We start from the raw sequence: 9,502 nt of genomic DNA, 5'->3' as shown, positions 1-9,502 counted from the left end.
GTTATAGGTATAACCTATGTGATAAAGTTTAACAAAAAAAATTATAAACCAATTTATCCAAAAAAAATTAATTATTAAATAATTAATCTAATTAAACTATGTTATACCAATTTATAAATACATATAAATTTAGGTCAAAATTAGTATTATCAACAATTATTATACAGTAACTATTCCAGTCCTTGATATAAAATTTTTTTATATGATGTTTTAAACTCTTGATTATTCTTTTTTTCAGTAAAAACATTTCCATAAATAAAGTAGAATGTTGGAATTGGAAACAAAACGCATTTTGTTTGGGAAAATTCTATGGAATAAATGGTAGAAACATTATACCTATAGATTCGAGGTGTATCACCTCTTTGTGCAACAAGTGGATAGAATACAGTAAGCAGTATTAATTGATGGAACAAGAAGTTTAGAATGAGCGGTACTTTTCTGAACCGTTTGTCTCATCTATAAATCGTTAATATGTTAATGAAACATGCCTAATAAAAATTTGGATAACACCGATAAATTGGGCCTGAAGTCTTTGTCAGATAGATTGGTTTTGTTTAAGATTTTTATTAAAAATGTATTTAGTAATTTTTTGGCAGTAATTATTTCATCGTCATCGTGGATGAGTAACAAGTTTAGAGTAAATATGCATATAATAAAATAAATAAGTTAAATAATAACCTTAAATATAATAAACTCACATACGTGTTATTTAATATAACATAATAATATCTGTTTAATAATGTATGACATTCATATTCGTCATATTATGTTCAGTTATTCCAGATAACCCTCCTATAGTCCTATTAAATCCGAATATATGTTTAGAAATCTTGATGAATAATTGGCAAAGTTCATTAGCCAATAAATTATAATTCAAATGACGATATAATCTTCTTATACTTATTTAAGAGATTATAGATTCAAATTTTTTTATCTTTAGTTAAAAAAACTGGTAAAGTTGATTTTTAATTCTATTTATTCTGTTGTATTAAAAAAAGACATGTATCTATACATATGAAAAGGTAAACATCAAAAATATATTTAAATAATTTTGTTGTTAAAAAATATATTCAAATTTGATTGTCAATAAAAATACTTTTAAATAATTTTAAAATATAATAAAAATACACAACATTAAATATGTATTCTTAAAAAATAATTTTTATGATTGAATTTTGATGCAATTTTTTTACGAGCATAATTAGAAAAATAAAATATTTTTATCTTTAAAATTTGATGATTAAAACTAAGTATATATATATATATATTTATAATTTTTTGTCAACAACCAATAATATTTTTAAAAAATAAAATAAAAATCATAGAAATCAAATACAAAAGTCATTTGTTATTTTCAAAAAAAAATTTTAAATATTTTTTTAGATATTTTTATAGCATTTTTTAATTATTAAAAAATATTTTCATCGATAATAAAATTTAAGTGTATTTTTGTTAATGACAAAATTATTTGAATTTATCCTAAATGAAATCTAGGACCTAATACAAAATTTCTTTGTCAACTATATAAGCTACTAGTAACAGATAAATTTTTAGTTATATGTGCTATATATATAGGCCAATATTATGGTACTAAAGACATTTTTTTTGAAAGATATTTTTTTCAGCGAAAAAACTACTATTTGTACCTATGAATTTTGCGAACGCTGACAAAAGTACCCACCAAACAAGAAAACTAACGTTGTACCCATGAAAGATGGGTTCCATGTGACAATAGTACCCAAACCGTGATTTTTTGTTGACTTTTTAATAAAATTCCCAAATTACCCCTTCTATCTTCTTCCCCAAATTCCAAATTTCACAACACTCATCCTTCGTCTTCCTCCTCTACTGCTGCCAGCCACCAGGCATGAGCTGACTGATTTTGCCTTCATCCAGAGCCATCTTGTGCTCCGTGACTATCAACCATATGCAAATCCCAGTGAAGCTAAGGACGAGGCTGGCAAGGCCACTCCCGAGCCCGATCCCAACAATGGCCAAAACAGACAGGCTGCTGGTCTTGATGGGCGGAAGAGGGTAGCCGTAGAGATCCTTGTTCCCCAAGAAGGAGGTAGCGTTAAAGCGGAGCAGAGTACCGATCCGGTTGGACAAAGAAGGCGGTATGGGCCCGAAAAGTCTGTTATTAGAGACATCAAAGGTGGAGAGCCTGACGAGGAGGCCCAATTGCTGGAGAATGGGACCAGTGAGGAGGTTATCATGGAGGTCAATGACGTTGAGGTAGGTGCACATTGTGAGCTATGGCGGGATCTGGCCTTGGAGTTGGTTAGAGGAGAGGTTGAGGACGGCGAGGTTGACGAGGGACTGGATGTCGGGAGGGAAGGGTCCGGTGAGGACGTTGGAGGAGAGGTCGAGTGATTGGAGGTAGGTGCAGTTGGAGAGGAAGGGAGAGATGGTTCCTCTTAGAGAGAAGTTGTTGAGGGAGAGCCTCAAGATGCGGCCGTTGTTGCAGGTTGCCCCTTTCAGGTTGGATAGTAGTCGTTCCACAAGGTGGCTGGCAGCAGGAGGAAGATGAAGGATGAGGGTTGTAAAATTTGGAATTTGGGGAAGAAGATAGAAGGGGTAATTTGAAAATTTTATTAAAAAGTCAATAAAAAATCACGGTTTGGGTACTATTGTCACACGGCGGAACCCATCTTTCATGGGTACAACGTTAATTTTCTTGTTTGATGGGTACTTTTGTCAGTGTTCGCAAAATTCATGGGTAGAAATGATAGTTTTTTTTTCAGCAGATGCTGAACTGTGTTGTTGACATGTAGAGAGAGACACGTGTTTGTATTGCTAGCACACACGCAAACGAGAACTGAATGGTAGCAAGAAGTGATCAGAGTGAAATAATAGTTTGTAGAGAATGGTTGACCAATTTTTAATTTTTTATGATAATTAATAGTGTTAAGTCTTAATGATAATTATGTATAAGTTGAATGTGAATAAAGTACAAATAACAAATAAAATATATGATATTTTTTATTTTTATTATTATATTTTTTATGTTAATAATAAATTAAATATTATATTTTTTAGATTTAGTATTATATTTTTGTCTTAATAATAGATAATTACGAAAAATTTATTTTAGTTATAGTAATTTTTTATTTTATTTAGAAAATAAAATGTATTTCTTTTTATTATTAAAAACGATAAAGACGTTTATATATTATGAAATCTGATGTTAATGTTAGTGGTATTTAATTTTTTTCTTTTATTTAATAATTTAGATAAATTTATTGGTAATCAAAGTTATTTTATTAAATATTATTTGGGTTGAATCTTTGCTTAATATGCTACATGTGACAAGAATGAGAGTTTGCCATGATTATTAAAAGTTCATTTTTCTTCCTTCATATCATAACTCTCTTTTTCTTTGTTTATGTTATATTATTATTATTATTATCTGAAAAAATATATGAATTGATCATATTATCAGTTTGGTATAAGTTGCTAAAAAGAGGCCCAAATACAATAAAAAAGATCGGCCTAATTGTTATCAAAATTAACATTAATTATTCACAATTTACCAATTTCACTGCGTAATTGTCTTTCACTTCACTATTTTTTACTTCACTCTGATAACTTTCTGCTTTTACCTAATTTTTGTCTGCACATGTCCCAACAATATAAATACGTGTCTTTCTCTTCATGTTACCAACACATTTCAGTACCTATTGAAAAAAATGTCTTTTACCACTATAACACAACCCATATATATATATTCTTTAATATTCTAATTAATATTTCACTTAAATTAATGCTTAAAAGACTAAAATTGTTAAAATTTATTAGATCAAAACTGTTCGTATTTCACATTAAACCCATTAGCAAAAATATTAAACTAACATTTTTATTAGGCAGGTCTCGTTAGCACTATTAAATTTAAGACAAAATGGGGTCAACAACTTAATAAAGCTTGTGTTCTTTTGAAATTTTCCAAAAAATGTTCCATTAGAATTTTTTTAAAAATGTTCTGTTAGGATTTTTATTTGGCAGAATTCTCTTATCACAGTTGATTTTACATTGGCTAATAAAATTCAAATCGTATTGTACTCCAACAGAAAATAATAAATACTCCAGACGAAAAAAAGAATGTGAAAAAAGTGGAGGTTAGGATAAAAGATAGATGAGAAGGGAGTTATTTTTTTGATGAAACGGTGGTGGCAGAGAGTTCGAAGACCTGTGCAAAAATCTAATTGGCAGAATTCTTGTTGACAGATCGTTCAGCTAAGGTATAATGGAAGAAGCATTGAGATTAATTTGGTCTCAACCTGATGGCTTTAAGGTGTTGGATTTAGGAGGAAATATCTTTCAATTCTTTTTTGAGAAAGAAACTGAGTTGATAAGAATTGAAAGAGGGGCTCCCTAGTTATTTAAGAACTACTTAATCAATCTATAGAAGTGGTATAAAAATATTGATGTTGAACATAATGAATTGTATCTGGTTTCGATATAGATGCAATTATGGGAGATTCCTGAACACTATAAAACTAAGGAGCTTGGGAGGAAAATAGGAGGTAATATGGGGAAAGTGATTGACGTAGATTTTTTCTCGATGAAAAGCAAAGAGAATTGTATTTTGAAAGTGAAGATCAGATTGGATGTCACAAAGTCTCTAAGGAGATCATTGAGGATTGCTGGTCCTAACAAAAAATTATTGAACTCTTTATCAAATATAAAATGATTGGGTGCTTCTATAACTACTGGGGACACCTAGGTCATGAAGTTAGGATCCGTGAAAGTTTTTTGGAAGACTCGGTGACAAGAGATGTTATGAAAGAAAGGTGAAAAAATTGGCTAACGGTAGAGCAGATCGGATGAAAAATTTTGGAGCAAAAAGAGAACTGTAACCCCAATATGCCTAAAGTTGAAACAAGCTTGAGGGAGAAATCACACAAACCAACTCCAGTAAGTTTGCTTAAAGGATTTGCTAATCTGCCCATGTAAAAGAGTAGTCGAGGAAAAGAGTTAGATGATTATATATCAACTGGTCGAATGGGAGGGGGGAGGGGATGGAAAATGAGGAAAATAAAGGCGACTCGGAGGATGGGGATAGGCGGGTTCAAGGTGATAGAGTTAGAGTTCAAAAGGAGATAACCAGTAAAGAAGTAGCGCTTTATGAGGGAAAAGAGGGACAACGAGTGAATAAATTACTAGAGATAGAAGATGCTGTCAAATATGATTTTCACATTAGCAAACCATCCAGTGTAAAAAATCAGAAACAAAAAATTGTTAAAATTAAATATATGACGAGAAAGATGGGAGAGGGAGGTAGCAGCAAATTGAGTGGAGAAAAAAGAAAGCAAAAGGAGGAAGAAAAAGGAGTAACAACGAAGAAGCAGTGCAATGATGAAGAAAAAATGTTGAATACAGGGTGGGTGCCAACCCAAAAATGGCACCCCACGGACAATGAAGACAGTGATGTGGAACTGTCGGGATTTGGAAAATGCCCTGACAGTTTACAACATAAAAGAGATCAAAAGATCTCATTCCCCTGAGATTTTGTTTCTGTGTGAAACTAAAAATAATTTCTCGATGGTAACTATGCACTGTAAGAAATTTGGTTTTGAAAAGGTATACTGTGTGGAACCACAAGGGATGGCAGAACGTTTGACATTAGCTTGGAAAAGTACTACTGATATTACAGTGATGAATAATGGAGAATACTTTATTCATTGGAGGTGGGAGAATTCAATAAGAAATTTAAAGTTGCATATAGCGGGAGTTCACCTTTATAATGATGAAAATCAACGAAATCAGTAATATGAAGAGCTATTAAATCTAGTAGCAATGTTGGAAGGTGATTATGTGATAATGTGAGACTTTAATGCTATAACAGCATATCATGAAAAGGGGGGAAGATCAAAATCAACCTCATCTATTGAAGGTCTCAACATGGGTGGTATGGTGGATTTGGGGTTTGAAGGGTGTAGATTTACATGAAGTAATAGGCAATATGGAGGCAACCTTGTCTGAGAGCGGCTTGATTGGTATTTGGCTACATCAAATTGGTACGAAGCCTACCCTAGATCTGCTGTGGTGCACCTAAATGATCAAGGTTCAGATCATAGGCCTATTCTGTTGATCATGGAGGAGGAGCAGAGAAGGATCAAAAGAGATTTAGAATTCAAAAGAGATGGTGTGAGGAAGAAGAAGTTGGACGGATAGTTAAAGAATGATGGAAAGAAGGGGTGCAAGGGTCTCCAATGTTTCAATTATTCACCAAACTCAAGAGATGTCGTCATCACTTGGTTCAGTGGCAACGAAGCTAGAGTAGCAACTCGCTGCAACAAATTAATGATCTAAAACAGCTAATTGATGAAGAGAAAGGTAAAGACAATCAGGCAGACAAGCATCAGATTCTGGTTTTAGAAGAGGAATTGGTAGAAGCATACTTAAAAGAAGAAAGGTTTTGGTGGAAAAAAAGCAAGGGTTCAATGGCTCAATTATGGAAACCAAAATACAAAATTTTTTTCACTCAAAAGCGCAGATCAAAAACCGATATAATAGAATTTAGCAACTGGAAGGTAAAGATGGAGCAATACATTCATATTCAGAAGGTATTAGACAGGTACCTCAACATTATTTTGAGTCTCTTTTCAATTCGCAAGATGTACATGATCCTACAACAGCTATTTCCACTATGAGAAGAAAAGTAACATGGCAGAATAATTGGTTGCTTACAAGACAAGTAACTGAAATTGAAATCAAGAAAGCAATTTTCTCAATAAATCCATTTTCAACCCCAGGAGAAGATAGATTTACAGGAAAAGTTTTTCAATTTTTCTGGCATGTTGTTAGAGAAGAGACAATTATAATAGTGCAAAGTTTTTTTTTCAAGTGGAAAAATGCTCAAATCCTTCAACCATACTCATATATGTCTAATTCCAAAAATTCCTAATGCTACGACAATGACCTAGGTATGACGAACTATCCTAAGTTTGGTCTTTTACAAAATTATTTCGAAGATATTGGTGAATCGTATGCAATTTCTTATGAATAAAGTGATTAGTGACAATCAAAGTGCATTTATTAAAGGAAAACTTATTACAGATAATGTACTGATTGCCCATGAATATATGCATTTTTTGAAGAATAAAAGAAATGGAGATTGGGATATGGCACTTGAACTAGACATGAGTAAAGCTTATAACAAAGTGAAATGGAGTTTTTTGTGGAAGGTGATGGAACAATTATATTTTTGTAACTGGCGGATTAATTGGCTTAAGGAGTGTGTGATGACTGTTTCCTATTCTGTTACTGTGGATGGACAACCTAAAAGTTTATTTAAACCTATAAGAGGTCTCCGCCAGGGGATCCTCTTTCTCCCTATCTTTTCATACTTTGCGTAGAGGGACTAAGCCATCTGCTCCACAGAGAAGAACAAAATCATAAGTTGTTTGGTTTAAAAATCAACAGTAATTGTCCTATTATAAGCCACTTATTTTTTGCTGATGACTCAATCATATTCACAAAGGCAAATTCTACTTCTTGTCAGAATGTACTAAATATTTTGCAGATATATGGAGGATTAAGTGGTCAAGAAATTAACCTGGCCAAGTCGGCAGTTTTCTTTAGCTGTAACACACCACAACAAGATAGGGTAAGACTGGCAAATTTGCTACAAGTTCCAAATATAGGAACACAAGACAAGTATCTGGATCTGCCTACAACTGTACAAGGATCCAAAACATCCACATTTAGTTATGTAAAAGAGAAAGTGGCAAAAAAACTAAAATAGTGGAAGAGATTGTTACTATCAGTAAGCGGTTGGGAGGTGCTGATAAAGGTTGTTGGAGCTGCCATCCCTATCTACACCTTTGGATGTTTCAAACTACCTGAAAAATTCATAGAGGACATTTAAAGACAATTAATGCAGTTTTGGTGGGGTCAAAAATATGATGAACGAAAACTACAGTGGATCAGTTGGGATACATTGTGTAGACCAAAATATCAAGGAGGTATGTGTTTTAAAGATCTCAAAGCTTTCAATCTTGCATTGTTAAAAAAGCAAGGATGGAGATTTCTTACAAAGCCTTATTCACTGGTTACAAGAGTCTTTAAGAGCAAGTATTTCAGACATTGTGATTTTTTAAAAGCATGTGTTGGGAATAATCCTTCATGATCGTGAAAATGTCTATTGAAAGGGAGAAAAAACAATAGGCAATTTGAAAAGTAGGGAGAGGAGCTCAATAAACATTTGAGAAGCAAATTGGGTTAACAAAGAAGGGCCTTTAATAGCCAAGTAACACATTCAAATTCAGCCAAACTTCATATGGGTTTCTAAACTGATGACAGACTCAGAGGAATGGAATTTCCAATTAATTAATAGTTGTTTCTCAACAGAAATTGCACAATCAATTCACAGAGTCAAGATATATGAAGACGATGATAAATTGATATGGAGCAAGAAAAGAAAAGGAGCTTACTCAGTCAGTTCAGGTTATGAAATTGCTTTTCAACTATACCATCCTCTAATTGAATTTTTTTCTGATAGATTTAAGAACGAAACTCTATGGAATTCTGTATGGGGCTTGGAGACTCCAAAAAAAAAAGTAAAGGTTCATATGTGGAAAACGCTTCATGGAGAACTCCGTGTCCGATTGAAACTGCACAGAAGAGTAACTACAATCTCTGAAATATGTTCTTTGATAAACCCCATTTTTAGGGTTTATCCTATGCTTAATCTAGTGGATTTTATCCATTACTCTCACACTTATTCATACAATTTCGCATGATTTACGTCTTCCTTCCTAATTTTGTGCTATGATTGAAAACATGCTTCTTTGACCTTATATTTGCTAATATTAATCCTCTTTTATTACCATTCGATGCCGTGATATGTGTGTTAATTGTTCTCAGGGTTTATAGGGTAGGAGTGGCTCAGAGGATGGAAAGAAAGCATACAAAAGTGGAAGGAATACAGGAAATTGAAGAAATTGCTAATGTTGTCAGCCTGACCTCTTCGCACTCAATCGATCATAACTTGAGCTACAGAGGTCCAAATGAGGCAGTTTTAATTACGTTGGAAAGCTAACATCCGCGGCTTCACAACGATATATAATTTGCCATAGCTTCCTTGCGATTAGATGAAGCGCACGCGTGAAGAATGCGTACGCGTGACCTGGTGAAAGTTCAATCCACGCGTACGCGTGACAGAGCCGCGACCTGTACATATAAAAAATCGCTGGGGGCGATATTTGGGCTGTTTTTGAGCCAGTTTTCAGCCCATAAAACACAGATTAGAGGCTGCAGAGTGGAGGAATCAGGGATGACTTCTCATTATTCACTTTTCATAATTTAGATGTAGTTTCTAGAGAGGGACGTTCTCTCCTCTCTCCAGGATTTAGGGTTCCTAGTTTTATGCTGTTGAATTGGATATTACAGAGTCACTACCTCCATTGAAGACTTCATCATTCTAGTTTGTTTCCTGACTTATCACTTACTCTTTCATATTCTTAATCCTTGTTCAGAGTTACAATTGGATTGCTTTTAT

The 9,502-nt window shown here is 33.3% G+C and overlaps 1 pseudogene; it reads right to left on the bottom strand.

The window, feature by feature from the left end:
* Positions 1-1,845: 1,845 nt before the first annotated feature.
* Positions 1,846-7,812, bottom strand: LOC107469392 (receptor-like protein 44; annotated as a pseudogene).
* Between the last annotated feature and the right edge of the window lie 1,690 nt (positions 7,813-9,502).

This window comes from Arachis duranensis, chromosome 10 (genome assembly GCF_000817695.3).
Source record: "Arachis duranensis cultivar V14167 chromosome 10, aradu.V14167.gnm2.J7QH, whole genome shotgun sequence".
Lineage (NCBI taxonomy): Eukaryota > Viridiplantae > Streptophyta > Magnoliopsida > Fabales > Fabaceae > Arachis > Arachis duranensis.
The sequence above is the reverse complement of the archived record's forward strand: the minus strand, read 5'-3'. Positions and strand labels throughout refer to the sequence as shown.